Consider the following 22,219-nt stretch of genomic DNA (forward strand, 5'->3'; position numbering starts at 1 on the left):
GACCCCATCGCGTAGCAATGGGTATCGATCAGATCGCCGGTTGGCATGGGATAGGCATGGTGCGGCTAGGTCGTAATAGGATTATATTAGTTTTTCGCTGGTAGCATGATGGGTGCGATCATACCAGCACTAATGCACCGGATCCCATCAGAACTCCGCAGTTAAGCGTGCTTGGGCGAGAGTAGTACTAGGATGGGTGACCTCCTGGGAAGTCCTCGTGTTGCACCCCCCCTTTTTATTTTTACCGCATCTCCGGTCGGATGGACCGGAACGACAACCGGGCAATGGATTCTTAGGAAAATCGCACCGACCCCATCGCGTAGCAATGGGTATCGATCAGATCGCCGGTTGGCATGGGATAGGCATGGTGCGGCTAGGTCGTAATAGGATTATATTAGTTTTTCGCTGGTAGCATGATGGGTGCGATCATACCAGCACTAATGCACCGGATCCCATCAGAACTCCGCAGTTAAGCGTGCTTGGGCGAGAGTAGTACTAGGATGGGTGACCTCCTGGGAAGTCCTCGTGTTGCACCCCCCCTTTTTATTTTTACCGCATCTCCGGTCGGATGGACCGGAACGACAACCGGGCAATGGATTCTTAGGAAAATCGCACCGACCCCATCGCGTAGCAATGGGTATCGATCAGATCGCCGGTTGGCATGGGATAGGCATGGTGCGGCTAGGTCGTAATAGGATTATATTAGTTTTTCGCTGGTAGCATGTTGGGTGCGATTATACCAGCACTAATGCACCGGATCCCATCAGAACTCCGCAGTTAAGCGTGCTTGGGCGAGAGTAGTACTAGGATGGGTGACCTCCTGGGAAGTCCTCGTGTTGCACCCCCCCTTTTTATTTTTACCGCATCTCCGGTCGGATGGACCGGAACGACAACCGGGCAATGGATTCTTAGGAAAATCGCACCGACCCCATCGCTATCAATCAGATCGCCAGTTGGCATGGGATAGGCAGGGTGCGGCTAGGTCGTAATAGGATTATATTAGTTTTTCGCTGGTAGCATGATGGGTGCGATCATACCAGCACTAATGCACCGGATCCCATCAGAACTCCGCAGTTAAGCGTGCTTGGGCGAGAGTAGTACTAGGATGGGTGACCTCCTGGGAAGTCCTCGTGTTGCACCCCCCCTTTTTATTTTTTCCGCATCTCCGGTCGGATGGACCGGAACGACAACCGGGCAATGGATTCTTAGGAAAATCGCACCGACCCCATCGCGTAGCAATGGGTATCGATCAGATCGCCGGTTGGCATGGGATAGGCATGGTGCGGCTAGGTCGTAATAGGATTATATTAGTTTTTCGCTGGTAGCATGATGGGTGCGATCATACCAGCACTAATGCACCGGATCCCATCAGAACTCCGCAGTTAAGCGTGCTTGGGCGAGAGTAGTACTAGGATGGGTGACCTCCTGGGAAGTCCTCGTGTTGCACCCCCCCTTTTAATTTTTACCGCATCTCTGGTCGGATGGACCGGAACGAGAACCAGGGAATGGATTTTTAGGAAAATCGCACCGACCCCATCGCGTAGCGATGGGTATCGGTCAGATCGCCGGTTGGCATGAGATAGGCAGGGTGCGGCTAGGTCGTAATAGGATTATATTAGTTTTTCGCTGGTAGCATGATGGGTGCGATCATACCAGCACTAATGCACCGGATCCCATCAGAACTCCGCAGTTAAGCGTGCTTGGGCGAGAGTAGTACTAGGATGGGTGACCTCCTGGGAAGTCCTCGTGTTGCACCCCCCCTTTTTATTTTTACCGCATCTCCGGTCGGATGGACCGGAACGACAACCGGGCAATGGATTCTTAGGAAAATCGCACCGACCCCATCGCGTAGCAATGGGTATCGATCAGATCGCCGGTTGGCATGGGATAGGCATGGTGCGGCTAGGTCGTAATAGGATTATATTAGTTTTTCGCTGGTAGCATGATGGGTGCGATCATACCAGCACTAATGCACCGGATCCCATCAGAACTCCGCAGTTAAGCGTGCTTGGGCGAGAGTAGTACTAGGATGGGTGACCTCCTGGGAAGTCCTCGTGTTGCACCCCCCCTTTTTATTTTTACCGCATCTCCGGTCGGATGGACCGGAACGACAACCGGGCAATGGATTCTTAGGAAAATCGCACCGACCCCATCGCGTAGCAATGGGTATCGATCAGATCGCCGGTTGGCATGGGATAGGCATGGTGCGGCTAGGTCGTAATAGGATTATATTAGTTTTTCGCTGGTAGCATGATGGGTGCGATCATACCAACACTAATGCACCGGATCCCATCAGAACTCCGCAGTTAAGCGTGCTTGGGCGAGAGTAGTACTAGGATGGGTGACCTCCTGGGAAGTCCTCGTGTTGCACCCCCCCTTTTTATTTTTACCGCATCTCCGGTCGGATGGACCGGAACGACAACCGGGCAATGGATTCTTAGGAAAATCGCACCGACCCCATCGCTATCAATCAGATCGCCAGTTGGCATGGGATAGGCAGGGTGCGGCTAGGTCGTAATAGGATTATATTAGTTTTTCGCTGGTAGCATGATGGGTGCGATCATACCAGCACTAATGCACCGGATCCCATCAGAACTCCGCAGTTAAGCGTGCTTGGGCGAGAGTAGTACTAGGATGGGTGACCTCCTGGGAAGTCCTCGTGTTGCACCCCCCCTTTTAATTTTTACCGCATCTCTGGTCGGATGGACCGGAACGAGAACCAGGGAATGGATTTTTAGGAAAATCGCACCGACCCCATCGCGTAGCAATGGGTATCGGTCAGATCGCCGGTTGGCATGAGATTGGCAGGGTGCGGCTAGGTCGTAATAGGATTATATTAGTTTTTCGCTGGTAGCATGATGGGTGCGATCATACCAGCACTAATGCACCGGATTCCATCAGAACTCCGCAGTTAAGCGTGCTTGGGCGAGAGTAGTACTAGGATGGGTGACCTCCTGGGAAGTCCTCGTGTTGCACCCCCCCTTTTTATTTTTACCGCATCTCCGGTCGGATGGACCGGAACGACAACCGGGCAATGGATTCTTAGGAAAATCGCACCGACCCCATCGCGTAGCAATGGGTATCGATCAGATCGCCGGTTGGCATGGGATAGGCAGGGTGCGGCTAGGTCGTAATAGGATTATATTAGTTTTTCGCTGGTAGCATGATGGGTGCGATCATACCAGCACTAATGCACCGGATCCCATCAGAACTCCGCAGTTAAGCGTGCTTGGGCGAGAGTAGTACTAGGATGGGTGACCTCCTGGGAAGTCCTCGTGTTGCACCCCTCCTTTTTATTTTTACCGCATCTCCGGTCGGATGGACCGGAACGACAACCGGGCAATGGATTCTTAGGAAAATCGCACCGACCCCATCGCGTAGCAATGGGTATCGATCAGATCGCCGGTTGGCATGGGATAGGCATGGTGCGGCTAGGTCGTAATAGGATTATATTAGTTTTTCGCTGGTAGCATGATGGGTGCGATCATACCAGCACTAATGCACCGGATCCCATCAGAACTCCGCAGTTAAGCGTGCTTGGGCGAGAGTAGTACTAGGATGGGTGACCTCCTGGGAAGTCCTCGTGTTGCACCCCCCCTTTTTATTTTTACCGCATCTCCGGTCGGATGGACCGGAACGACAACCGGGCAATGGATTCTTAGGAAAATCGCACCGACCCCATCGCGTAGCAATGGGTATCGATCAGATCGCCGGTTGGCATGGGATAGGCATGGTGCGGCTAGGTCGTAATAGGATTATATTAGTTTTTCGCTGGTAGCATGATGGGTGCGATCATACCAGCACTAATGCACCGGATCCCATCAGAACTCCGCAGTTAAGCGTGCTTGGGCGAGAGTAGTACTAGGATGGGTGACCTCCTGGGAAGTCCTCGTGTTGCACCCCCCCTTTTTATTTTTACCGCATCTCCGGTCGGATGGACCGGAACGACAACCGGGCAATGGATTCTTAGGAAAATCGCACCGACCCCATCGCTATCAATCAGATCGCCAGTTGGCATGGGATAGGCAGGGTGCGGCTAGGTCATAATAGGATTATATTAGTTTTTCGCTGGTAGCATGATGGGTGCGATCATACCAGCACTAATGCACCGGATCCCATCAGAACTCCGCAGTTAAGCGTGCTTGGGCGAGAGTAGTACTAGGATGGGTGACCTCCTGGGAAGTCCTCGTGTTGCACCCCCCCTTTTAATTTTTACCGCATCTCTGGTCGGATGGACCGGAACGAGAACCAGGGAATGGATTTTTAGGAAAATCGCACCGACCCCATCGCGTAGCAATGGGTATCGGTCAGATCGCCGGTTGGCATGAGATAGGCAGGGTGCGGCTAGGTCGTAATAGGATTATATTAGTTTTTCGCTGGTAGCATGATGGGTGCGATCATACCAGCACTAATGCACCGGATCCCATCAGAACTCCGCAGTTAAGCGTGCTTGGGCGAGAGTAGTACTAGGATGGGTGACCTCCTGGGAAGTCCTCGTGTTGCACCCCCCCTTTTAATTTTTACCGCATCTCTGGTCGGATGGACCGGAACGAGAACCAGGGAATGGATTTTTAGGAAAATCGCACCGACCCCATCGCGTAGCAATGGGTATCGGTCAGATCGCCGGTTGGCATGAGATAGGCAGGGTGCGGCTAGGTCGTAATAGGATTATATTAGTTTTTCGCTGGTAGCATGATGGGTGCGATCATACCAGCACTAATGCACCGGATCCCATCAGAACTCCGCAGTTAAGCGTGCTTGGGCGAGAGTAGTACTAGGATGGGTGACCTCCTGGGAAGTCCTCGTGTTGCACCCCCCCTTTTTATTTTTACCGCATCTCCGGTCGGATGGACCGGAACGACAACCGGGCAATGGATTCTTAGGAAAATCGCACCGACCCCATCGCTATCAATCAGATCGCCAGTTGGCATGGGATAGGCAGGGTGCGGCTAGGTCGTAATAGGATTATATTAGTTTTTCGCTGGTAGCATGATGGGTGCGATCATACCAGCACTAATGCACCGGATCCCATCAGAACTCCGCAGTTAAGCGTGCTTGGGCGAGAGTAGTACTAGGATGGGTGACCTCCTGGGAAGTCCTCGTGTTGCACCCCCCCTTTTAATTTTTACCGCATCTCTGGTCGGATGGACCGGAACGAGAACCGGGGAATGGATTTTTAGGAAAATCGCACCGACCCCATCGCGTAGCAATGGGTATCGGTCAGATCGCCGGTTGGCATGAGATAGGCAGGGTGCGGCTAGGTCGTAATAGGATTATATTAGTTTTTCGCTGGTAGCATGATGGGTGCGATCATACCAGCACTAATGCACCGGATCCCATCAGAACTCCGCAGTTAAGCGTGCTTGGGCGAGAGTAGTACTAGGATGGGTGACCTCCTGGGAAGTCCTCGTGTTGCACCCCCCCTTTTTATTTTTACCGCATCTCCGGTCGGATGGACCGGAACGACAACCGGGCAATGGATTCTTAGGAAAATCGCACCGACCCCATCGCGTAGCAATGGGTATCGATCAGATCGCCGGTTGGCATGGGATAGGCATGGTGCGGCTAGGTCGTAATAGGATTATATTAGTTTTTCGCTGGTAGCATGATGGGTGCGATCATACCAGCACTAATGCACCGGATCCCATCAGAACTCCGCAGTTAAGCGTGCTTGGGCGAGAGTAGTACTAGGATGGGTGACCTCCTGGGAAGTCCTCGTGTTGCACCCCCCCTTTTTATTTTTACCGCATCTCCGGTCGGATGGACCGGAACGACAACCGGGCAATGGATTCTTAGGAAAATCGCACCGACCCCATCGCTATCAATCAGATCGCCAGTTGGCATGGGATAGGCAGGGTGCGGCTAGGTCGTAATAGGATTATATTAGTTTTTCGCTGGTAGCATGATGGATGCGATCATACCAGCACTAATGCACCGGATCCCATCAGAACTCCGCAGTTAAGCGTGCTTGGGCGAGAGTAGTACTAGGATGGGTGACCTCCTGGGAAGTCCTCGTGTTGCACCCCCCCTTTTAATTTTTACCGCATCTCTGGTCGGATGGACCGGAACGAGAACCAGGGAATGGATTTTTAGGAAAATCGCACCGACCCCATCGCGTAGCGATGGGTATCGGTCAGATCGCCGGTTGGCATGAGATAGGCAGGGTGCGGCTAGGTCGTAATAGGATTATATTAGTTTTGCGCTGGTAGCATGATGGGTGCGATCATACCAGCACTAATGCACCGGATCCCATCAGAACTCCGCAGTTAAGCGTGCTTGGGCGAGAGTAGTACTAGGATGGGTGACCTCCTGGGAAGTCCTCGTGTTGCACCCCCCCTTTTTATTTTTACCGCATCTCCGGTCGGATGGACCGGAACGACAACCGGGCAATGGATTCTTAGGAAAATCGCACCGACCCCATCGCGTAGCAATGGGTATCGATCAGATCGCCGGTTGGCATGGGATAGGCATGGTGCGGCTAGGTCGTAATAGGATTATATTAGTTTTTCGCTGGTAGCATGATGGGTGCGATCATACCAGCACTAATGCACCGGATCCCATCAGAACTCCGCAGTTAAGCGTGCTTGGGCGAGAGTAGTACTAGGATGGGTGACCTCCTGGGAAGTCCTCGTGTTGCACCCCCCCTTTTTATTTTTACCGCATCTCCGGTCGGATGGACCGGAACGACAACCGGGCAATGGATTCTTAGGAAAATCGCACCGACCCCATCGCGTAGCAATGGGTATCGATCAGATCGCCGGTTGGCATGGGATAGGCATGGTGCGGCTAGGTCGTAATAGGATTATATTAGTTTTTCGCTGGTAGCATGATGGGTGCGATCATACCAGCACTAATGCACCGGATCCCATCAGAACTCCGCAGTTAAGCGTGCTTGGGCGAGAGTAGTACTAGGATGGGTGACCTCCTGGGAAGTCCTCGTGTTGCACCCCCCCTTTTTATTTTTACCGCATCTCCGGTCGGATGGACCGGAACGACAACCGGGCAATGGATTCTTAGGAAAATCGCACCGACCCCATCGCGTAGCAATGGGTATCGATCAGATCGCCGGTTGGCATGGGATAGGCATGGTGCGGCTAGGTCGTAATAGGATTATATTAGTTTTTCGCTGGTAGCATGTTGGGTGCGATTATACCAGCACTAATGCACCGGATCCCATCAGAACTCCGCAGTTAAGCGTGCTTGGGCGAGAGTAGTACTAGGATGGGTGACCTCCTGGGAAGTCCTCGTGTTGCACCCCCCCTTTTTATTTTTACCGCATCTCCGGTCGGATGGACCGGAACGACAACCGGGCAATGGATTCTTAGGAAAATCGCACCGACCCCATCGCTATCAATCAGATCGCCAGTTGGCATGGGATAGGCAGGGTGCGGCTAGGTCGTAATAGGATTATATTAGTTTTTCGCTGGTAGCATGATGGGTGCGATCATACCAGCACTAATGCACCGGATCCCATCAGAACTCCGCAGTTAAGCGTGCTTGGGCGAGAGTAGTACTAGGATGGGTGACCTCCTGGGAAGTCCTCGTGTTGCACCCCCCCTTTTTATTTTTTCCGCATCTCCGGTCGGATGGACCGGAACGACAACCGGGCAATGGATTCTTAGGAAAATCGCACCGACCCCATCGCGTAGCAATGGGTATCGATCAGATCGCCGGTTGGCATGGGATAGGCATGGTGCGGCTAGGTCGTAATAGGATTATATTAGTTTTTCGCTGGTAGCATGATGGGTGCGATCATACCAGCACTAATGCACCGGATCCCATCAGAACTCCGCAGTTAAGCGTGCTTGGGCGAGAGTAGTACTAGGATGGGTGACCTCCTGGGAAGTCCTCGTGTTGCACCCCCCCTTTTAATTTTTACCGCATCTCTGGTCGGATGGACCGGAACGAGAACCAGGGAATGGATTTTTAGGAAAATCGCACCGACCCCATCGCGTAGCGATGGGTATCGGTCAGATCGCCGGTTGGCATGAGATAGGCAGGGTGCGGCTAGGTCGTAATAGGATTATATTAGTTTTTCGCTGGTAGCATGATGGGTGCGATCATACCAGCACTAATGCACCGGATCCCATCAGAACTCCGCAGTTAAGCGTGCTTGGGCGAGAGTAGTACTAGGATGGGTGACCTCCTGGGAAGTCCTCGTGTTGCACCCCCCCTTTTTATTTTTACCGCATCTCCGGTCGGATGGACCGGAACGACAACCGGGCAATGGATTCTTAGGAAAATCGCACCGACCCCATCGCTATCAATCAGATCGCCAGTTGGCATGGGATAGGCAGGGTGCGGCTAGGTCGTAATAGGATTATATTAGTTTTTCGCTGGTAGCATGATGGGTGCGATCATACCAGCACTAATGCACCGGATCCCATCAGAACTCCGCAGTTAAGCGTGCTTGGGCGAGAGTAGTACTAGGATGGGTGACCTCCTGGGAAGTCCTCGTGTTGCACCCCCCCTTTTTATTTTTTCCGCATCTCCGGTCGGATGGACCGGAACGACAACCGGGCAATGGATTCTTAGGAAAATCGCACCGACCCCATCGCGTAGCAATGGGTATCGATCAGATCGCCGGTTGGCATGGGATAGGCATGGTGCGGCTAGGTCGTAATAGGATTATATTAGTTTTTCGCTGGTAGCATGATGGGTGCGATCATACCAGCACTAATGCACCGGATCCCATCAGAACTCCGCAGTTAAGCGTGCTTGGGCGAGAGTAGTACTAGGATGGGTGACCTCCTGGGAAGTCCTCGTGTTGCACCCCCCCTTTTAATTTTTACCGCATCTCTGGTCGGATGGACCGGAACGAGAACCAGGGAATGGATTTTTAGGAAAATCGCACCGACCCCATCGCGTAGCGATGGGTATCGGTCAGATCGCCGGTTGGCATGAGATAGGCAGGGTGCGGCTAGGTCGTAATAGGATTATATTAGTTTTTCGCTGGTAGCATGATGGGTGCGATCATACCAGCACTAATGCACCGGATCCCATCAGAACTCCGCAGTTAAGCGTGCTTGGGCGAGAGTAGTACTAGGATGGGTGACCTCCTGGGAAGTCCTCGTGTTGCACCCCCCCTTTTAATTTTTACCGCATCTCTGGTCGGATGGACCGGAACGAGAACCAGGGAATGGATTTTTAGGAAAATCGCACCGACCCCATCGCGTAGCAATGGGTATCGATCAGATCGCCGGTTGGCATGGGATAGGCATGGTGCGGCTAGGTCGTAATAGGATTATATTAGTTTTTCGCTGGTAGCATGATGGGTGCGATCATACCAGCACTAATGCACCGGATCCCATCAGAACTCCGCAGTTAAGCGTGCTTGGGCGAGAGTAGTACTAGGATGGGTGACCTCCTGGGAAGTCCTCGTGTTGCACCCCCCCTTTTTATTTTTACCGCATCTCCGGTCGGATGGACCGGAACGACAACCGGGCAATGGATTCTTAGGAAAATCGCACCGACCCCATCGCGTAGCAATGGGTATCGATCAGATCGCCGGTTGGCATGGGATAGGCATGGTGCGGCTAGGTCGTAATAGGATTATATTAGTTTTTCGCTGGTAGCATGTTGGGTGCGATTATACCAGCACTAATGCACCGGATCCCATCAGAACTCCGCAGTTAAGCGTGCTTGGGCGAGAGTAGTACTAGGATGGGTGACCTCCTGGGAAGTCCTCGTGTTGCACCCCCCCTTTTTATTTTTACCGCATCTCCGGTCGGATGGACCGGAACGACAACCGGGCAATGGATTCTTAGGAAAATCGCACCGACCCCATCGCTATCAATCAGATCGCCAGTTGGCATGGGATAGGCAGGGTGCGGCTAGGTCGTAATAGGATTATATTAGTTTTTCGCTGGTAGCATGATGGGTGCGATCATACCAGCACTAATGCACCGGATCCCATCAGAACTCCGCAGTTAAGCGTGCTTGGGCGAGAGTAGTACTAGGATGGGTGACCTCCTGGGAAGTCCTCGTGTTGCACCCCCCCTTTTTATTTTTTCCGCATCTCCGGTCGGATGGACCGGAACGACAACCGGGCAATGGATTCTTAGGAAAATCGCACCGACCCCATCGCGTAGCAATGGGTATCGATCAGATCGCCGGTTGGCATGGGATAGGCATGGTGCGGCTAGGTCGTAATAGGATTATATTAGTTTTTCGCTGGTAGCATGATGGGTGCGATCATACCAGCACTAATGCACCGGATCCCATCAGAACTCCGCAGTTAAGCGTGCTTGGGCGAGAGTAGTACTAGGATGGGTGACCTCCTGGGAAGTCCTCGTGTTGCACCCCCCCTTTTAATTTTTACCGCATCTCTGGTCGGATGGACCGGAACGAGAACCAGGGAATGGATTTTTAGGAAAATCGCACCGACCCCATCGCGTAGCAATGGGTATCGGTCAGATCGCCGGTTGGCATGAGATAGGCAGGGTGCGGCTAGGTCGTAATAGGATTATATTAGTTTTTCGCTGGTAGCATGATGGGTGCGATCATACCAGCACTAATGCACCGGATCCCATCAGAACTCCGCAGTTAAGCGTGTTTGGGCGAGAGTAGTACTAGGATGGGTGACCTCCTGGGAAGTCCTCGTGTTGCACCCCCCCTTTTTATTTTTACCGCATCTCCGGTCGGATGGACCGGAACGACAACCGGGCAATGGATTCTTAGGAAAATCGCACCGACCCCATCGCGTAGCAATGGGTATCGATCAGATCGCCGGTTGGCATGGGATAGGCATGGTGCGGCTAGGTCGTAATAGGATTATATTTGTTTTTCGCTGGTAGCATGATGGGTGCGATCATACCAGCACTAATGCACCGGATCCCATCAGAACTCCGCAGTTAATCGTGCTTGGGCGAGAGTAGTACTAGGATGGGTGACCTCCTGGGAAGTCCTCGTGTTGCACCCCCCCTTTTTATTTTTACCGCATCTCCGGTCGGATGGACCGGAACGACAACCGGGCAATGGATTCTTAGGAAAATCGCACCGACCCCATCGCGTAGCAATGGGTATCGATCAGATCGCCGGTTGGCATGGGATAGGCATGGTGCGGCTAGGTCGTAATAGGATTATATTAGTTTTTCGCTGGTAGCATGATGGGTGCGATCATACCAGCACTAATGCACCGGATCCCATCAGAACTCCGCAGTTAAGCGTGCTTGGGCGAGAGTAGTACTAGGATGGGTGACCTCCTGGGAAGTCCTCGTGTTGCACCCCCCCTTTTTATTTTTACCGCATCTCCGGTCGGATGGACCGGAACGACAACCGGGCAATGGATTCTTAGGAAAATCGCACCGACCCCATCGCGTAGCAATGGGTATCGATCAGATCGCCGGTTGGCATGGGATAGGCATGGTGCGGCTAGGTCGTAATAGGATTATATTAGTTTTTCGCTGGTAGCATGATGGGTGCGATCATACCAGCACTAATGCACCGGATCCCATCAGAACTCCGCAGTTAATCGTGCTTGGGCGAGAGTAGTACTAGGATGGGTGACCTCCTGGGAAGTCCTCGTGTTGCACCCCCCCTTTTTATTTTTACCGCATCTCCGGTCGGATGGACCGGAACGACAACCGGGCAATGGATTCTTAGGAAAATCGCACCGACCCCATCGCGTAGCAATGGGTATCGATCAGATCGCCGGTTGGCATGGGATAGGCATGGTGCGGCTAGGTCGTAATAGGATTATATTAGTTTTTCGCTGGTAGCATGATGGGTGCGATCATACCAGCACTAATGCACCGGATCCCATCAGAACTCCGCAGTTAAGCGTGCTTGGGCGAGAGTAGTACTAGGATGGGTGACCTCCTGGGAAGTCCTCGTGTTGCACCCCCCCTTTTTATTTTTACCGCATCTCCGGTCGGATGGACCGGAACGACAACCGGGCAATGGATTCTTAGGAAAATCGCACCGACCCCATCGCGTAGCAATGGGTATCGATCAGATCGCCGGTTGGCATGGGATAGGCATGGTGCGGCTAGGTCGTAATAGGATTATATTAGTTTTTCGCTGGTAGCATGATGGGTGCGATCATACCAACACTAATGCACCGGATCCCGTCAGAACTCCGCAGTTAAGCGTGCTTGGGCGAGAGTAGTACTAGGATGGGTGACCTCCTGGGAAGTCCTCGTGTTGCACCCCCCCTTTTTATTTTTACCGCATCTCCGGTCGGATGGACCGGAACGACAACCGGGCAATGGATTCTTAGGAAAATCGCACCGACCCCATCGCTATCAATCAGATCGCCAGTTGGCATGGGATAGGCAGGGTGCGGCTAGGTCGTAATAGGATTATATTAGTTTTTCGCTGGTAGCATGATGGGTGCGATCATACCAGCACTAATGCACCGGATCCCATCAGAACTCCGCAGTTAAGCGTGCTTGGGCGAGAGTAGTACTAGGATGGGTGACCTCCTGGGAAGTCCTCGTGTTGCACCCCCCCTTTTAATTTTTACCGCATCTCTGGTCGGATGGACCGGAACGAGAACCAGGGAATGGATTTTTAGGAAAATCGCACCGACCCCATCGCGTAGCAATGGGTATCGGTCAGATCGCCGGTTGGCATGAGATTGGCAGGGTGCGGCTAGGTCGTAATAGGATTATATTAGTTTTTCGCTGGTAGCATGATGGGTGCGATCATACCAGCACTAATGCACCGGATTCCATCAGAACTCCGCAGTTAAGCGTGCTTGGGCGAGAGTAGTACTAGGATGGGTGACCTCCTGGGAAGTCCTCGTGTTGCACCCCCCCTTTTTATTTTTACCGCATCTCCGGTCGGATGGACCGGAACGACAACCGGGCAATGGATTCTTAGGAAAATCGCACCGACCCCATCGCGTAGCAATGGGTATCGATCAGATCGCCGGTTGGCATGGGATAGGCAGGGTGCGGCTAGGTCGTAATAGGATTATATTAGTTTTTCGCTGGTAGCATGATGGGTGCGATCATACCAGCACTAATGCACCGGATCCCATCAGAACTCCGCAGTTAAGCGTGCTTGGGCGAGAGTAGTACTAGGATGGGTGACCTCCTGGGAAGTCCTCGTGTTGCACCCCTCCTTTTTATTTTTACCGCATCTCCGGTCGGATGGACCGGAACGACAACCGGGCAATGGATTCTTAGGAAAATCGCACCGACCCCATCGCGTAGCAATGGGTATCGATCAGATCGCCGGTTGGCATGGGATAGGCATGGTGCGGCTAGGTCGTAATAGGATTATATTAGTTTTTCGCTGGTAGCATGATGGGTGCGATCATACCAGCACTAATGCACCGGATCCCATCAGAACTCCGCAGTTAAGCGTGCTTGGGCGAGAGTAGTACTAGGATGGGTGACCTCCTGGGAAGTCCTCGTGTTGCACCCCCCCTTTTTATTTTTACCGCATCTCCGGTCGGATAGACCGGAACGACAACCGGGCAATGGATTCTTAGGAAAATCGCACCGACCCCATCGCGTAGCAATGGGTATCGATCAGATCGCCGGTTGGCATGGGATAGGCATGGTGCGGCTAGGTCGTAATAGGATTATATTAGTTTTTCGCTGGTAGCATGATGGGTGCGATCATACCAACACTAATGCACCGGATCCCGTCAGAACTCCGCAGTTAAGCGTGCTTGGGCGAGAGTAGTACTAGGATGGGTGACCTCCTGGGAAGTCCTCGTGTTGCACCCCCCCTTTTTATTTTTACCGCATCTCCGGTCGGATGGACCGGAACGACAACCGGGCAATGGATTCTTAGGAAAATCGCACCGACCCCATCGCTATCAATCAGATCGCCAGTTGGCATGGGATAGGCAGGGTGCGGCTAGGTCGTAATAGGATTATATTAGTTTTTCGCTGGTAGCATGATGGGTGCGATCATACCAGCACTAATGCACCGGATCCCATCAGAACTCCGCAGTTAAGCGTGCTTGGGCGAGAGTAGTACTAGGATGGGTGACCTCCTGGGAAGTCCTCGTGTTGCACCCCCCCTTTTAATTTTTACCGCATCTCTGGTCGGATGGACCGGAACGAGAACCAGGGAATGGATTTTTAGGAAAATCGCACCGACCCCATCGCGTAGCAATGGGTATCGGTCAGATCGCCGGTTGGCATGAGATTGGCAGGGTGCGGCTAGGTCGTAATAGGATTATATTAGTTTTTCGCTGGTAGCATGATGGGTGCGATCATACCAGCACTAATGCACCGGATTCCATCAGAACTCCGCAGTTAAGCGTGCTTGGGCGAGAGTAGTACTAGGATGGGTGACCTCCTGGGAAGTCCTCGTGTTGCACCCCCCCTTTTTATTTTTACCGCATCTCCGGTCGGATGGACCGGAACGACAACCGGGCAATGGATTCTTAGGAAAATCGCACCGACCCCATCGCGTAGCAATGGGTATCGATCAGATCGCCGGTTGGCATGGGATAGGCAGGGTGCGGCTAGGTCGTAATAGGATTATATTAGTTTTTCGCTGGTAGCATGATGGGTGCGATCATACCAGCACTAATGCACCGGATCCCATCAGAACTCCGCAGTTAAGCGTGCTTGGGCGAGAGTAGTACTAGGATGGGTGACCTCCTGGGAAGTCCTCGTGTTGCACCCCTCCTTTTTATTTTTACCGCATCTCCGGTCGGATGGACCGGAACGACAACCGGGCAATGGATTCTTAGGAAAATCGCACCGACCCCATCGCGTAGCAATGGGTATCGATCAGATCGCCGGTTGGCATGGGATAGGCATGGTGCGGCTAGGTCGTAATAGGATTATATTAGTTTTTCGCTGGTAGCATGATGGGTGCGATCATACCAGCACTAATGCACCGGATCCCATCAGAACTCCGCAGTTAAGCGTGCTTGGGCGAGAGTAGTACTAGGATGGGTGACCTCCTGGGAAGTCCTCGTGTTGCACCCCCCCTTTTTATTTTTACCGCATCTCCGGTCGGATGGACCGGAACGACAACCGGGCAATGGATTCTTAGGAAAATCGCACCGACCCCATCGCGTAGCAATGGGTATCGATCAGATCGCCGGTTGGCATGGGATAGGCATGGTGCGGCTAGGTCGTAATAGGATTATATTAGTTTTTCGCTGGTAGCATGATGGGTGCGATCATACCAGCACTAATGCACCGGATCCCATCAGAACTCCGCAGTTAAGCGTGCTTGGGCGAGAGTAGTACTAGGATGGGTGACCTCCTGGGAAGTCCTCGTGTTGCACCCCCCCTTTTTATTTTTACCGCATCTCCGGTCGGATGGACCGGAACGACAACCGGGCAATGGATTCTTAGGAAAATCGCACCGACCCCATCGCTATCAATCAGATCGCCAGTTGGCATGGGATAGGCAGGGTGCGGCTAGGTCATAATAGGATTATATTAGTTTTTCGCTGGTAGCATGATGGGTGCGATCATACCAGCACTAATGCACCGGATCCCATCAGAACTCCGCAGTTAAGCGTGCTTGGGCGAGAGTAGTACTAGGATGGGTGACCTCCTGGGAAGTCCTCGTGTTGCACCCCCCCTTTTAATTTTTACCGCATCTCTGGTCGGATGGACCGGAACGAGAACCAGGGAATGGATTTTTAGGAAAATCGCACCGACCCCATCGCGTAGCAATGGGTATCGGTCAGATCGCCGGTTGGCATGAGATAGGCAGGGTGCGGCTAGGTCGTAATAGGATTATATTAGTTTTTCGCTGGTAGCATGATGGGTGCGATCATACCAGCACTAATGCACCGGATCCCATCAGAACTCCGCAGTTAAGCGTGCTTGGGCGAGAGTAGTACTAGGATGGGTGACCTCCTGGGAAGTCCTCGTGTTGCACCCCCCCTTTTAATTTTTACCGCATCTCTGGTCGGATGGACCGGAACGAGAACCAGGGAATGGATTTTTAGGAAAATCGCACCGACCCCATCGCGTAGCAATGGGTATCGGTCAGATCGCCGGTTGGCATGAGATAGGCAGGGTGCGGCTAGGTCGTAATAGGATTATATTAGTTTTTCGCTGGTAGCATGATGGGTGCGATCATACCAGCACTAATGCACCGGATCCCATCAGAACTCCGCAGTTAAGCGTGCTTGGGCGAGAGTAGTACTAGGATGGGTGACCTCCTGGGAAGTCCTCGTGTTGCACCCCCCCTTTTTATTTTTACCGCATCTCCGGTCGGATGGACCGGAACGACAACCGGGCAATGGATTCTTAGGAAAATCGCACCGACCCCATCGCTATCAATCAGATCGCCAGTTGGCATGGGATAGGCAGGGTGCGGCTAGGTCGTAATAGGATTATATTAGTTTTTCGCTGGTAGCATGATGGGTGCGATCATACCAGCACTAATGCACCGGATCCCATCAGAACTCCGCAGTTAAGCGTGCTTGGGCGAGAGTAGTACTAGGATGGGTGACCTCCTGGGAAGTCCTCGTGTTGCACCCCCCCTTTTAATTTTTACCGCATCTCTGGTCGGATGGACCGGAACGAGAACCGGGGAATGGATTTTTAGGAAAATCGCACCGACCCCATCGCGTAGCAATGGGTATCGGTCAGATCGCCGGTTGGCATGAGATAGGCAGGGTGCGGCTAGGTCGTAATAGGATTATATTAGTTTTTCGCTGGTAGCATGATGGGTGCGATCATACCAGCACTAATGCACCGGATCCCATCAGAACTCCGCAGTTAAGCGTGCTTGGGCGAGAGTAGTACTAGGATGGGTGACCTCCTGGGAAGTCCTCGTGTTGCACCCCCCCTTTTTATTTTTACCGCATCTCCGGTCGGATGGACCGGAACGACAACCGGGCAATGGATTCTTAGGAAAATCGCACCGACCCCATCGCGTAGCAATGGGTATCGATCAGATCGCCGGTTGGCATGGGATAGGCATGGTGCGGCTAGGTCGTAATAGGATTATATTAGTTTTTCGCTGGTAGCATGATGGGTGCGATCATACCAGCACTAATGCACCGGATCCCATCAGAACTCCGCAGTTAAGCGTGCTTGGGCGAGAGTAGTACTAGGATGGGTGACCTCCTGGGAAGTCCTCGTGTTGCACCCCCCCTTTTTATTTTTACCGCATCTCCGGTCGGATGGACCGGAACGACAACCGGGCAATGGATTCTTAGGAAAATCGCACCGACCCCATCGCTATCAATCAGATCGCCAGTTGGCATGGGATAGGCAGGGTGCGGCTAGGTCGTAATAGGATTATATTAGTTTTTCGCTGGTAGCATGATGGATGCGATCATACCAGCACTAATGCACCGGATCCCATCAGAACTCCGCAGTTAAGCGTGCTTGGGCGAGAGTCGTACTAGGATGGGTGACCTCCTGGGAAGTCCTCGTGTTGCACCCCCCCTTTTAATTTTTACCGCATCTCTGGTCGGATGGACCGGAACGAGAACCAGGGAATGGATTTTTAGGAAAATCGCACCGACCCCATCGCGTAGCGATGGGTATCGGTCAGATCGCCGGTTGGCATGAGATAGGCAGGGTGCGGCTAGGTCGTAATAGGATTATATTAGTTTTGCGCTGGTAGCATGATGGGTGCGATCATACCAGCACTAATGCACCGGATCCCATCAGAACTCCGCAGTTAAGCGTGCTTGGGCGAGAGTAGTACTAGGATGGGTGACCTCCTGGGAAGTCCTCGTGTTGCACCCCCCCTTTTAATTTTTACCGCATCTCTGGTCGGATGGACCGGAACGAGAACCAGGGAATGGATTTTTAGGAAAATCGCACCGACCCCATCGCGTAGCAATGGGTATCGGTCAGATCGCCGGTTGGCATGAGATAGGCAGGGTGCGGCTAGGTCGTAATAGGATTATATTAGTTTTTCGCTGGTAGCATGATGGGTGCGATCATACCAGCACTAATGCACCGGATCCCATCAGAACTCCGCAGTTAAGCGTGCTTGGGCGAGAGTAGTACTAGGATGGGTGACCTCCTGGGAAGTCCTCGTGTTGCACCCCCCCTTTTAATTTTTACCGCATCTCTGGTCGGATGGACCGGAACGAGAACCAGGGAATGGATTTTTAGGAAAATCGCACCGACCCCATCGCGTAGCATTGGGTATCGGTCAGATCGCCGGTTGGCATGAGATAGGCAGGGTGCGGCTAGGTCGTAATAGGATTATATTAGTTTTTCGCTGGTAGCATGATGGGTGCGATCATACCAGCACTAATGCACCGGATCCCATCAGAACTCCGCAGTTAAGCGTGCTTGGGCGAGAGTAGTACTAGGATGGGTGACCTCCTGGGAAGTCCTCGTGTTGCACCCCCCCTTTTTATTTTTACCGCATCTCCGGTCGGATGGACCGGAACGACAACCGGGCAATGGATTCTTAGGAAAATCGCACCGACCCCATCGCTATCAATCAGATCGCCAGTTGGCATGGGATAGGCAGGGTGCGGCTAGGTCGTAATAGGATTATATTAGTTTTTCGCTGGTAGCATGATGGGTGCGATCATACCAGCACTAATGCACCGGATCCCATCAGAACTCCGCAGTTAAGCGTGCTTGGGCGAGAGTAGTACTAGGATGGGTGACCTCCTGGGAAGTCCTCGTGTTGCACCCCCCCTTTTAATTTTTACCGCATCTCCGGTCGGATGGACCGGAACGACAACCGGGCAATGGATTCTTAGGAAAATCGCACCGACCCCATCGCGTAGCAATGGGTATCGATCAGATCGCCGGTTGGCATGGGATAGGCATGGTGCGGCTAGGTCGTAATAGGATTATATTAGTTTTTCGCTGGTAGCATGATGGGTGCGATCCTACCAGCACTAATGCACCGGATCCCATCAGAACTCAGCAGTTAAGCGTGCTTGGGCGAGAGTAGTACTAGGATGGGTGACCTCCTGGGAAGTCCTCGTGTTGCACCCCTCCTTTTTATTTTTACCGCATCTCCGGTCGGATGGACCGGAACGACAACCGGGCAATGGATTCTTAGGAAAATCGCACCGACCCCATCGCTATCAATCAGATCGCCAGTTGGCATGGGATAGGCAGGGTGCGGCTAGGTCGTAATAGGATTATATTAGTTTTTCGCTGGTAGCATGATGGATGCGATCATACCAGCACTAATGCACCGGATCCCATCAGAACTCCGCAGTTAAGCGTGCTTGGGCGAGAGTCGTACTAGGATGGGTGACCTCCTGGGAAGTCCTCGTGTTGCACCCCCCCTTTTAATTTTTACCGCATCTCTGGTCGGATGGACCGGAACGAGAACCAGGGAATGGATTTTTAGGAAAATCGCACCGACCCCATCGCGTAGCGATGGGTATCGGTCAGATCGCCGGTTGGCATGAGATAGGCAGGGTGCGGCTAGGTCGTAATAGGATTATATTAGTTTTGCGCTGGTAGCATGATGGGTGCGATCATACCAGCACTAATGCACCGGATCCCATCAGAACTCCGCAGTTAAGCGTGCTTGGGCGAGAGTAGTACTAGGATGGGTGACCTCCTGGGAAGTCCTCGTGTTGCACCCCCCCTTTTAATTTTTACCGCATCTCTGGTCGGATGGACCGGAACGAGAACCAGGGAATGGATTTTTAGGAAAATCGCACCGACCCCATCGCGTAGCAATGGGTATCGGTCAGATCGCCGGTTGGCATGAGATAGGCAGGGTGCGGCTAGGTCGTAATAGGATTATATTAGTTTTTCGCTGGTAGCATGATGGGTGCGATCATACCAGCACTAATGCACCGGATCCCATCAGAACTCCGCAGTTAAGCGTGCTTGGGCGAGAGTAGTACTAGGATGGGTGACCTCCTGGGAAGTCCTCGTGTTGCACCCCCCCTTTTAATTTTTACCGCATCTCTGGTCGGATGGACCGGAACGAGAACCAGGGAATGGATTTTTAGGAAAATCGCACCGACCCCATCGCGTAGCATTGGGTATCGGTCAGATCGCCGGTTGGCATGAGATAGGCAGGGTGCGGCTAGGTCGTAATAGGATTATATTAGTTTTTCGCTGGTAGCATGATGGGTGCGATCATACCAGCACTAATGCACCGGATCCCATCAGAACTCCGCAGTTAAGCGTGCTTGGGCGAGAGTAGTACTAGGATGGGTGACCTCCTGGGAAGTCCTCGTGTTGCACCCCCCCTTTTTATTTTTACCGCATCTCCGGTCGGATGGACCGGAACGACAACCGGGCAATGGATTCTTAGGAAAATCGCACCGACCCCATCGCTATCAATCAGATCGCCAGTTGGCATGGGATAGGCAGGGTGCGGCTAGGTCGTAATAGGATTATATTAGTTTTTCGCTGGTAGCATGATGGGTGCGATCATACCAGCACTAATGCACCGGATCCCATCAGAACTCCGCAGTTAAGCGTGCTTGGGCGAGAGTAGTACTAGGATGGGTGACCTCCTGGGAAGTCCTCGTGTTGCACCCCCCCTTTTAATTTTTACCGCATCTCCGGTCGGATGGACCGGAACGACAACCGGGCAATGGATTCTTAGGAAAATCGCACCGACCCCATCGCGTAGCAATGGGTATCGATCAGATCGCCGGTTGGCATGGGATAGGCATGGTGCGGCTAGGTCGTAATAGGATTATATTAGTTTTTCGCTGGTAGCATGATGGGTGCGATCCTACCAGCACTAATGCACCGGATCCCATCAGAACTCAGCAGTTAAGCGTGCTTGGGCGAGAGTAGTACTAGGATGGGTGACCTCCTGGGAAGTCCTCGTGTTGCACCCCTCCTTTTTATTTTTACCGCATCTCCGGTCGGATGGACCGGAACGAGAACCGGGGAATGGATTTTTAGGAAAATCGCACCGACCCCATCGCGTAGCAATGGGTATCGGTCAGATCGCCGGTTGGCATGAGATAGGCAGGGTGCGGCTAGGTCGTAATAGGATTATATTAGTTTTTCGCTGGTAGCATGATGGGTGCGATCATACCAGCACTAATGCACCGGATCCCATCAGAACTCCGCAGTTAAGCGTGCTTGGGCGAGAGTAGTACTAGGATGGGTGACCTCCTGGGAAGTCCTCGTGTTGCACCCCCCCTTTTTATTTTTACCGCATCTCCGGTCGGATGGACCGGAACGACAACCGGGCAATGGATTCTTAGGAAAATCGCACCGACCCCATCGCGTAGCAATGGGTATCGATCAGATCGCCGGTTGGCATGGGATAGGCATGGTGCGGCTAGGTCGTAATAGGATTATATTAGTTTTTCGCTGGTAGCATGATGGGTGCGATCATACCAGCACTAATGCACCGGATCCCATCAGAACTCCGCAGTTAAGCGTGCTTGGGCGAGAGTAGTACTAGGATGGGTGACCTCCTGGGAAGTCCTCGTGTTGCACCCCCCCTTTTTATTTTTACCGCATCTCCGGTCGGATGGACCGGAACGACAACCGGGCAATGGATTCTTAGGAAAATCGCACCGACCCCATCGCTATCAATCAGATCGCCAGTTGGCATGGGATAGGCAGGGTGCGGCTAGGTCATAATAGGATTATATTAGTTTTTCGCTGGTAGCATGATGGGTGCGATCATACCAGCACTAATGCACCGGATCCCATCAGAACTCCGCAGTTAAGCGTGCTTGGGCGAGAGTAGTACTAGGATGGGTGACCTCCTGGGAAGTCCTCGTGTTGCACCCCCCCTTTTAATTTTTACCGCATCTCTGGTCGGATGGACCGGAACGAGAACCAGGGAATGGATTTTTAGGAAAATCGCACCGACCCCATCGCGTAGCAATGGGTATCGGTCAGATCGCCGGTTGGCATGAGATAGGCAGGGTGCGGCTAGGTCGTAATAGGATTATATTAGTTTTTCGCTGGTAGCATGATGGGTGCGATCATACCAGCACTAATGCACCGGATCCCATCAGAACTCCGCAGTTAAGCGTGCTTGGGCGAGAGTAGTACTAGGATGGGTGACCTCCTGGGAAGTCCTCGTGTTGCACCCCCCCTTTTAATTTTTACCGCATCTCTGGTCGGATGGACCGGAACGAGAACCAGGGAATGGATTTTTAGGAAAATCGCACCGACCCCATCGCGTAGCAATGGGTATCGGTCAGATCGCCGGTTGGCATGAGATAGGCAGGGTGCGGCTAGGTCGTAATAGGATTATATTAGTTTTTCGCTGGTAGCATGATGGGTGCGATCATACCAGCACTAATGCACCGGATCCCATCAGAACTCCGCAGTTAAGCGTGCTTGGGCGAGAGTAGTACTAGGATGGGTGACCTCCTGGGAAGTCCTCGTGTTGCACCCCC

General features: G+C 52.6%; 73 non-coding genes across 73 annotated transcripts; all 73 read left to right on the forward strand.

Moving 5' to 3' along the window:
* The first annotated feature begins 110 nt into the window (after nucleotides 1-110).
* Nucleotides 111-229, forward strand: LOC122286181. Its single transcript, XR_006233517.1, has one exon. It is a non-coding gene; the product is annotated as a 5S ribosomal RNA (ribosomal RNA).
* A 189-nt stretch (nucleotides 230-418) lies between these two features.
* LOC122286182 lies at nucleotides 419-537 on the forward strand. Its single transcript, XR_006233518.1, has one exon. It is a non-coding gene; the product is annotated as a 5S ribosomal RNA (ribosomal RNA).
* A 189-nt stretch (nucleotides 538-726) lies between these two features.
* LOC122287278 lies at nucleotides 727-845 on the forward strand. The gene has a single exon (XR_006234579.1). It is a non-coding gene; the product is annotated as a 5S ribosomal RNA (ribosomal RNA).
* A 178-nt stretch (nucleotides 846-1,023) lies between these two features.
* LOC122286183 lies at nucleotides 1,024-1,142 on the forward strand. Its single transcript, XR_006233519.1, has one exon. It is a non-coding gene; the product is annotated as a 5S ribosomal RNA (ribosomal RNA).
* Nucleotides 1,143-1,331: 189 nt separating this feature from the next.
* On the forward strand, nucleotides 1,332-1,450 carry LOC122286185. Its single transcript, XR_006233520.1, has one exon. It is a non-coding gene; the product is annotated as a 5S ribosomal RNA (ribosomal RNA).
* Nucleotides 1,451-1,639: 189 nt separating this feature from the next.
* Nucleotides 1,640-1,758, forward strand: LOC122286186. The gene has a single exon (XR_006233521.1). It is a non-coding gene; the product is annotated as a 5S ribosomal RNA (ribosomal RNA).
* Nucleotides 1,759-1,947: 189 nt separating this feature from the next.
* On the forward strand, nucleotides 1,948-2,066 carry LOC122286187. Its single transcript, XR_006233522.1, has one exon. It is a non-coding gene; the product is annotated as a 5S ribosomal RNA (ribosomal RNA).
* Nucleotides 2,067-2,255: 189 nt separating this feature from the next.
* Nucleotides 2,256-2,374, forward strand: LOC122288192. The gene has a single exon (XR_006235462.1). It is a non-coding gene; the product is annotated as a 5S ribosomal RNA (ribosomal RNA).
* A 178-nt stretch (nucleotides 2,375-2,552) lies between these two features.
* LOC122286188 lies at nucleotides 2,553-2,671 on the forward strand. Its single transcript, XR_006233523.1, has one exon. It is a non-coding gene; the product is annotated as a 5S ribosomal RNA (ribosomal RNA).
* A 189-nt stretch (nucleotides 2,672-2,860) lies between these two features.
* On the forward strand, nucleotides 2,861-2,979 carry LOC122287546. The gene has a single exon (XR_006234836.1). It is a non-coding gene; the product is annotated as a 5S ribosomal RNA (ribosomal RNA).
* Nucleotides 2,980-3,168: 189 nt separating this feature from the next.
* On the forward strand, nucleotides 3,169-3,287 carry LOC122286189. Its single transcript, XR_006233524.1, has one exon. It is a non-coding gene; the product is annotated as a 5S ribosomal RNA (ribosomal RNA).
* A 189-nt stretch (nucleotides 3,288-3,476) lies between these two features.
* LOC122286190 lies at nucleotides 3,477-3,595 on the forward strand. The gene has a single exon (XR_006233525.1). It is a non-coding gene; the product is annotated as a 5S ribosomal RNA (ribosomal RNA).
* A 189-nt stretch (nucleotides 3,596-3,784) lies between these two features.
* LOC122286192 lies at nucleotides 3,785-3,903 on the forward strand. The gene has a single exon (XR_006233527.1). It is a non-coding gene; the product is annotated as a 5S ribosomal RNA (ribosomal RNA).
* A 178-nt stretch (nucleotides 3,904-4,081) lies between these two features.
* LOC122286193 lies at nucleotides 4,082-4,200 on the forward strand. The gene has a single exon (XR_006233528.1). It is a non-coding gene; the product is annotated as a 5S ribosomal RNA (ribosomal RNA).
* Nucleotides 4,201-4,389: 189 nt separating this feature from the next.
* LOC122286194 lies at nucleotides 4,390-4,508 on the forward strand. Its single transcript, XR_006233529.1, has one exon. It is a non-coding gene; the product is annotated as a 5S ribosomal RNA (ribosomal RNA).
* A 189-nt stretch (nucleotides 4,509-4,697) lies between these two features.
* LOC122286195 lies at nucleotides 4,698-4,816 on the forward strand. The gene has a single exon (XR_006233530.1). It is a non-coding gene; the product is annotated as a 5S ribosomal RNA (ribosomal RNA).
* Nucleotides 4,817-4,994: 178 nt separating this feature from the next.
* On the forward strand, nucleotides 4,995-5,113 carry LOC122286196. Its single transcript, XR_006233531.1, has one exon. It is a non-coding gene; the product is annotated as a 5S ribosomal RNA (ribosomal RNA).
* Nucleotides 5,114-5,302: 189 nt separating this feature from the next.
* On the forward strand, nucleotides 5,303-5,421 carry LOC122286197. Its single transcript, XR_006233532.1, has one exon. It is a non-coding gene; the product is annotated as a 5S ribosomal RNA (ribosomal RNA).
* Nucleotides 5,422-5,610: 189 nt separating this feature from the next.
* Nucleotides 5,611-5,729, forward strand: LOC122286198. The gene has a single exon (XR_006233533.1). It is a non-coding gene; the product is annotated as a 5S ribosomal RNA (ribosomal RNA).
* Nucleotides 5,730-5,907: 178 nt separating this feature from the next.
* On the forward strand, nucleotides 5,908-6,026 carry LOC122287567. The gene has a single exon (XR_006234857.1). It is a non-coding gene; the product is annotated as a 5S ribosomal RNA (ribosomal RNA).
* Nucleotides 6,027-6,215: 189 nt separating this feature from the next.
* On the forward strand, nucleotides 6,216-6,334 carry LOC122286199. The gene has a single exon (XR_006233534.1). It is a non-coding gene; the product is annotated as a 5S ribosomal RNA (ribosomal RNA).
* Nucleotides 6,335-6,523: 189 nt separating this feature from the next.
* LOC122286200 lies at nucleotides 6,524-6,642 on the forward strand. Its single transcript, XR_006233535.1, has one exon. It is a non-coding gene; the product is annotated as a 5S ribosomal RNA (ribosomal RNA).
* A 189-nt stretch (nucleotides 6,643-6,831) lies between these two features.
* LOC122286201 lies at nucleotides 6,832-6,950 on the forward strand. Its single transcript, XR_006233536.1, has one exon. It is a non-coding gene; the product is annotated as a 5S ribosomal RNA (ribosomal RNA).
* Nucleotides 6,951-7,139: 189 nt separating this feature from the next.
* On the forward strand, nucleotides 7,140-7,258 carry LOC122287279. The gene has a single exon (XR_006234580.1). It is a non-coding gene; the product is annotated as a 5S ribosomal RNA (ribosomal RNA).
* Nucleotides 7,259-7,436: 178 nt separating this feature from the next.
* LOC122286203 lies at nucleotides 7,437-7,555 on the forward strand. The gene has a single exon (XR_006233538.1). It is a non-coding gene; the product is annotated as a 5S ribosomal RNA (ribosomal RNA).
* A 189-nt stretch (nucleotides 7,556-7,744) lies between these two features.
* LOC122286204 lies at nucleotides 7,745-7,863 on the forward strand. The gene has a single exon (XR_006233539.1). It is a non-coding gene; the product is annotated as a 5S ribosomal RNA (ribosomal RNA).
* A 189-nt stretch (nucleotides 7,864-8,052) lies between these two features.
* LOC122286205 lies at nucleotides 8,053-8,171 on the forward strand. Its single transcript, XR_006233540.1, has one exon. It is a non-coding gene; the product is annotated as a 5S ribosomal RNA (ribosomal RNA).
* Nucleotides 8,172-8,349: 178 nt separating this feature from the next.
* Nucleotides 8,350-8,468, forward strand: LOC122286206. The gene has a single exon (XR_006233541.1). It is a non-coding gene; the product is annotated as a 5S ribosomal RNA (ribosomal RNA).
* A 189-nt stretch (nucleotides 8,469-8,657) lies between these two features.
* LOC122286207 lies at nucleotides 8,658-8,776 on the forward strand. The gene has a single exon (XR_006233542.1). It is a non-coding gene; the product is annotated as a 5S ribosomal RNA (ribosomal RNA).
* Nucleotides 8,777-8,965: 189 nt separating this feature from the next.
* LOC122286208 lies at nucleotides 8,966-9,084 on the forward strand. The gene has a single exon (XR_006233543.1). It is a non-coding gene; the product is annotated as a 5S ribosomal RNA (ribosomal RNA).
* A 189-nt stretch (nucleotides 9,085-9,273) lies between these two features.
* On the forward strand, nucleotides 9,274-9,392 carry LOC122286209. The gene has a single exon (XR_006233544.1). It is a non-coding gene; the product is annotated as a 5S ribosomal RNA (ribosomal RNA).
* A 189-nt stretch (nucleotides 9,393-9,581) lies between these two features.
* Nucleotides 9,582-9,700, forward strand: LOC122287280. Its single transcript, XR_006234581.1, has one exon. It is a non-coding gene; the product is annotated as a 5S ribosomal RNA (ribosomal RNA).
* A 178-nt stretch (nucleotides 9,701-9,878) lies between these two features.
* Nucleotides 9,879-9,997, forward strand: LOC122286211. Its single transcript, XR_006233545.1, has one exon. It is a non-coding gene; the product is annotated as a 5S ribosomal RNA (ribosomal RNA).
* Nucleotides 9,998-10,186: 189 nt separating this feature from the next.
* On the forward strand, nucleotides 10,187-10,305 carry LOC122286212. The gene has a single exon (XR_006233546.1). It is a non-coding gene; the product is annotated as a 5S ribosomal RNA (ribosomal RNA).
* Nucleotides 10,306-10,494: 189 nt separating this feature from the next.
* On the forward strand, nucleotides 10,495-10,613 carry LOC122287526. The gene has a single exon (XR_006234817.1). It is a non-coding gene; the product is annotated as a 5S ribosomal RNA (ribosomal RNA).
* Nucleotides 10,614-10,802: 189 nt separating this feature from the next.
* Nucleotides 10,803-10,921, forward strand: LOC122287701. Its single transcript, XR_006234990.1, has one exon. It is a non-coding gene; the product is annotated as a 5S ribosomal RNA (ribosomal RNA).
* A 189-nt stretch (nucleotides 10,922-11,110) lies between these two features.
* On the forward strand, nucleotides 11,111-11,229 carry LOC122286213. The gene has a single exon (XR_006233547.1). It is a non-coding gene; the product is annotated as a 5S ribosomal RNA (ribosomal RNA).
* A 189-nt stretch (nucleotides 11,230-11,418) lies between these two features.
* LOC122287702 lies at nucleotides 11,419-11,537 on the forward strand. Its single transcript, XR_006234991.1, has one exon. It is a non-coding gene; the product is annotated as a 5S ribosomal RNA (ribosomal RNA).
* A 189-nt stretch (nucleotides 11,538-11,726) lies between these two features.
* On the forward strand, nucleotides 11,727-11,845 carry LOC122286215. The gene has a single exon (XR_006233550.1). It is a non-coding gene; the product is annotated as a 5S ribosomal RNA (ribosomal RNA).
* A 189-nt stretch (nucleotides 11,846-12,034) lies between these two features.
* Nucleotides 12,035-12,153, forward strand: LOC122288616. Its single transcript, XR_006235872.1, has one exon. It is a non-coding gene; the product is annotated as a 5S ribosomal RNA (ribosomal RNA).
* Nucleotides 12,154-12,331: 178 nt separating this feature from the next.
* Nucleotides 12,332-12,450, forward strand: LOC122286216. The gene has a single exon (XR_006233551.1). It is a non-coding gene; the product is annotated as a 5S ribosomal RNA (ribosomal RNA).
* Nucleotides 12,451-12,639: 189 nt separating this feature from the next.
* On the forward strand, nucleotides 12,640-12,758 carry LOC122287547. The gene has a single exon (XR_006234837.1). It is a non-coding gene; the product is annotated as a 5S ribosomal RNA (ribosomal RNA).
* A 189-nt stretch (nucleotides 12,759-12,947) lies between these two features.
* On the forward strand, nucleotides 12,948-13,066 carry LOC122286217. The gene has a single exon (XR_006233552.1). It is a non-coding gene; the product is annotated as a 5S ribosomal RNA (ribosomal RNA).
* Nucleotides 13,067-13,255: 189 nt separating this feature from the next.
* On the forward strand, nucleotides 13,256-13,374 carry LOC122286218. The gene has a single exon (XR_006233553.1). It is a non-coding gene; the product is annotated as a 5S ribosomal RNA (ribosomal RNA).
* Nucleotides 13,375-13,563: 189 nt separating this feature from the next.
* On the forward strand, nucleotides 13,564-13,682 carry LOC122288617. The gene has a single exon (XR_006235873.1). It is a non-coding gene; the product is annotated as a 5S ribosomal RNA (ribosomal RNA).
* Nucleotides 13,683-13,860: 178 nt separating this feature from the next.
* On the forward strand, nucleotides 13,861-13,979 carry LOC122286219. Its single transcript, XR_006233554.1, has one exon. It is a non-coding gene; the product is annotated as a 5S ribosomal RNA (ribosomal RNA).
* Nucleotides 13,980-14,168: 189 nt separating this feature from the next.
* Nucleotides 14,169-14,287, forward strand: LOC122287549. Its single transcript, XR_006234839.1, has one exon. It is a non-coding gene; the product is annotated as a 5S ribosomal RNA (ribosomal RNA).
* Nucleotides 14,288-14,476: 189 nt separating this feature from the next.
* LOC122286220 lies at nucleotides 14,477-14,595 on the forward strand. Its single transcript, XR_006233556.1, has one exon. It is a non-coding gene; the product is annotated as a 5S ribosomal RNA (ribosomal RNA).
* A 189-nt stretch (nucleotides 14,596-14,784) lies between these two features.
* On the forward strand, nucleotides 14,785-14,903 carry LOC122286221. The gene has a single exon (XR_006233557.1). It is a non-coding gene; the product is annotated as a 5S ribosomal RNA (ribosomal RNA).
* Nucleotides 14,904-15,092: 189 nt separating this feature from the next.
* On the forward strand, nucleotides 15,093-15,211 carry LOC122286222. Its single transcript, XR_006233558.1, has one exon. It is a non-coding gene; the product is annotated as a 5S ribosomal RNA (ribosomal RNA).
* A 178-nt stretch (nucleotides 15,212-15,389) lies between these two features.
* On the forward strand, nucleotides 15,390-15,508 carry LOC122286223. Its single transcript, XR_006233559.1, has one exon. It is a non-coding gene; the product is annotated as a 5S ribosomal RNA (ribosomal RNA).
* A 189-nt stretch (nucleotides 15,509-15,697) lies between these two features.
* Nucleotides 15,698-15,816, forward strand: LOC122286224. The gene has a single exon (XR_006233560.1). It is a non-coding gene; the product is annotated as a 5S ribosomal RNA (ribosomal RNA).
* Nucleotides 15,817-16,005: 189 nt separating this feature from the next.
* Nucleotides 16,006-16,124, forward strand: LOC122286227. Its single transcript, XR_006233562.1, has one exon. It is a non-coding gene; the product is annotated as a 5S ribosomal RNA (ribosomal RNA).
* Nucleotides 16,125-16,302: 178 nt separating this feature from the next.
* LOC122286228 lies at nucleotides 16,303-16,421 on the forward strand. The gene has a single exon (XR_006233563.1). It is a non-coding gene; the product is annotated as a 5S ribosomal RNA (ribosomal RNA).
* Nucleotides 16,422-16,610: 189 nt separating this feature from the next.
* LOC122286229 lies at nucleotides 16,611-16,729 on the forward strand. The gene has a single exon (XR_006233564.1). It is a non-coding gene; the product is annotated as a 5S ribosomal RNA (ribosomal RNA).
* A 189-nt stretch (nucleotides 16,730-16,918) lies between these two features.
* LOC122286230 lies at nucleotides 16,919-17,037 on the forward strand. Its single transcript, XR_006233565.1, has one exon. It is a non-coding gene; the product is annotated as a 5S ribosomal RNA (ribosomal RNA).
* A 178-nt stretch (nucleotides 17,038-17,215) lies between these two features.
* On the forward strand, nucleotides 17,216-17,334 carry LOC122288618. The gene has a single exon (XR_006235874.1). It is a non-coding gene; the product is annotated as a 5S ribosomal RNA (ribosomal RNA).
* Nucleotides 17,335-17,523: 189 nt separating this feature from the next.
* LOC122286231 lies at nucleotides 17,524-17,642 on the forward strand. The gene has a single exon (XR_006233566.1). It is a non-coding gene; the product is annotated as a 5S ribosomal RNA (ribosomal RNA).
* A 189-nt stretch (nucleotides 17,643-17,831) lies between these two features.
* On the forward strand, nucleotides 17,832-17,950 carry LOC122286232. Its single transcript, XR_006233567.1, has one exon. It is a non-coding gene; the product is annotated as a 5S ribosomal RNA (ribosomal RNA).
* A 189-nt stretch (nucleotides 17,951-18,139) lies between these two features.
* On the forward strand, nucleotides 18,140-18,258 carry LOC122286233. Its single transcript, XR_006233568.1, has one exon. It is a non-coding gene; the product is annotated as a 5S ribosomal RNA (ribosomal RNA).
* Nucleotides 18,259-18,436: 178 nt separating this feature from the next.
* LOC122286234 lies at nucleotides 18,437-18,555 on the forward strand. The gene has a single exon (XR_006233569.1). It is a non-coding gene; the product is annotated as a 5S ribosomal RNA (ribosomal RNA).
* A 189-nt stretch (nucleotides 18,556-18,744) lies between these two features.
* On the forward strand, nucleotides 18,745-18,863 carry LOC122283117. Its single transcript, XR_006230599.1, has one exon. It is a non-coding gene; the product is annotated as a 5S ribosomal RNA (ribosomal RNA).
* Nucleotides 18,864-19,041: 178 nt separating this feature from the next.
* Nucleotides 19,042-19,160, forward strand: LOC122288619. Its single transcript, XR_006235875.1, has one exon. It is a non-coding gene; the product is annotated as a 5S ribosomal RNA (ribosomal RNA).
* Nucleotides 19,161-19,349: 189 nt separating this feature from the next.
* LOC122286235 lies at nucleotides 19,350-19,468 on the forward strand. The gene has a single exon (XR_006233570.1). It is a non-coding gene; the product is annotated as a 5S ribosomal RNA (ribosomal RNA).
* A 189-nt stretch (nucleotides 19,469-19,657) lies between these two features.
* Nucleotides 19,658-19,776, forward strand: LOC122286236. Its single transcript, XR_006233571.1, has one exon. It is a non-coding gene; the product is annotated as a 5S ribosomal RNA (ribosomal RNA).
* Nucleotides 19,777-19,965: 189 nt separating this feature from the next.
* Nucleotides 19,966-20,084, forward strand: LOC122286238. Its single transcript, XR_006233573.1, has one exon. It is a non-coding gene; the product is annotated as a 5S ribosomal RNA (ribosomal RNA).
* Nucleotides 20,085-20,262: 178 nt separating this feature from the next.
* On the forward strand, nucleotides 20,263-20,381 carry LOC122286239. The gene has a single exon (XR_006233574.1). It is a non-coding gene; the product is annotated as a 5S ribosomal RNA (ribosomal RNA).
* A 189-nt stretch (nucleotides 20,382-20,570) lies between these two features.
* On the forward strand, nucleotides 20,571-20,689 carry LOC122283118. The gene has a single exon (XR_006230600.1). It is a non-coding gene; the product is annotated as a 5S ribosomal RNA (ribosomal RNA).
* Nucleotides 20,690-20,878: 189 nt separating this feature from the next.
* On the forward strand, nucleotides 20,879-20,997 carry LOC122286240. The gene has a single exon (XR_006233575.1). It is a non-coding gene; the product is annotated as a 5S ribosomal RNA (ribosomal RNA).
* Nucleotides 20,998-21,186: 189 nt separating this feature from the next.
* LOC122286241 lies at nucleotides 21,187-21,305 on the forward strand. The gene has a single exon (XR_006233576.1). It is a non-coding gene; the product is annotated as a 5S ribosomal RNA (ribosomal RNA).
* Nucleotides 21,306-21,483: 178 nt separating this feature from the next.
* LOC122286243 lies at nucleotides 21,484-21,602 on the forward strand. The gene has a single exon (XR_006233577.1). It is a non-coding gene; the product is annotated as a 5S ribosomal RNA (ribosomal RNA).
* A 189-nt stretch (nucleotides 21,603-21,791) lies between these two features.
* Nucleotides 21,792-21,910, forward strand: LOC122286244. The gene has a single exon (XR_006233578.1). It is a non-coding gene; the product is annotated as a 5S ribosomal RNA (ribosomal RNA).
* A 189-nt stretch (nucleotides 21,911-22,099) lies between these two features.
* LOC122286245 lies at nucleotides 22,100-22,218 on the forward strand. The gene has a single exon (XR_006233579.1). It is a non-coding gene; the product is annotated as a 5S ribosomal RNA (ribosomal RNA).
* Nucleotide 22,219: the final 1 nt, after the last annotated feature.

This window comes from Carya illinoinensis, chromosome 11, assembly GCF_018687715.1.
Source record: "Carya illinoinensis cultivar Pawnee chromosome 11, C.illinoinensisPawnee_v1, whole genome shotgun sequence".
Taxonomy (NCBI): Eukaryota; Viridiplantae; Streptophyta; class Magnoliopsida; order Fagales; family Juglandaceae; genus Carya; species Carya illinoinensis.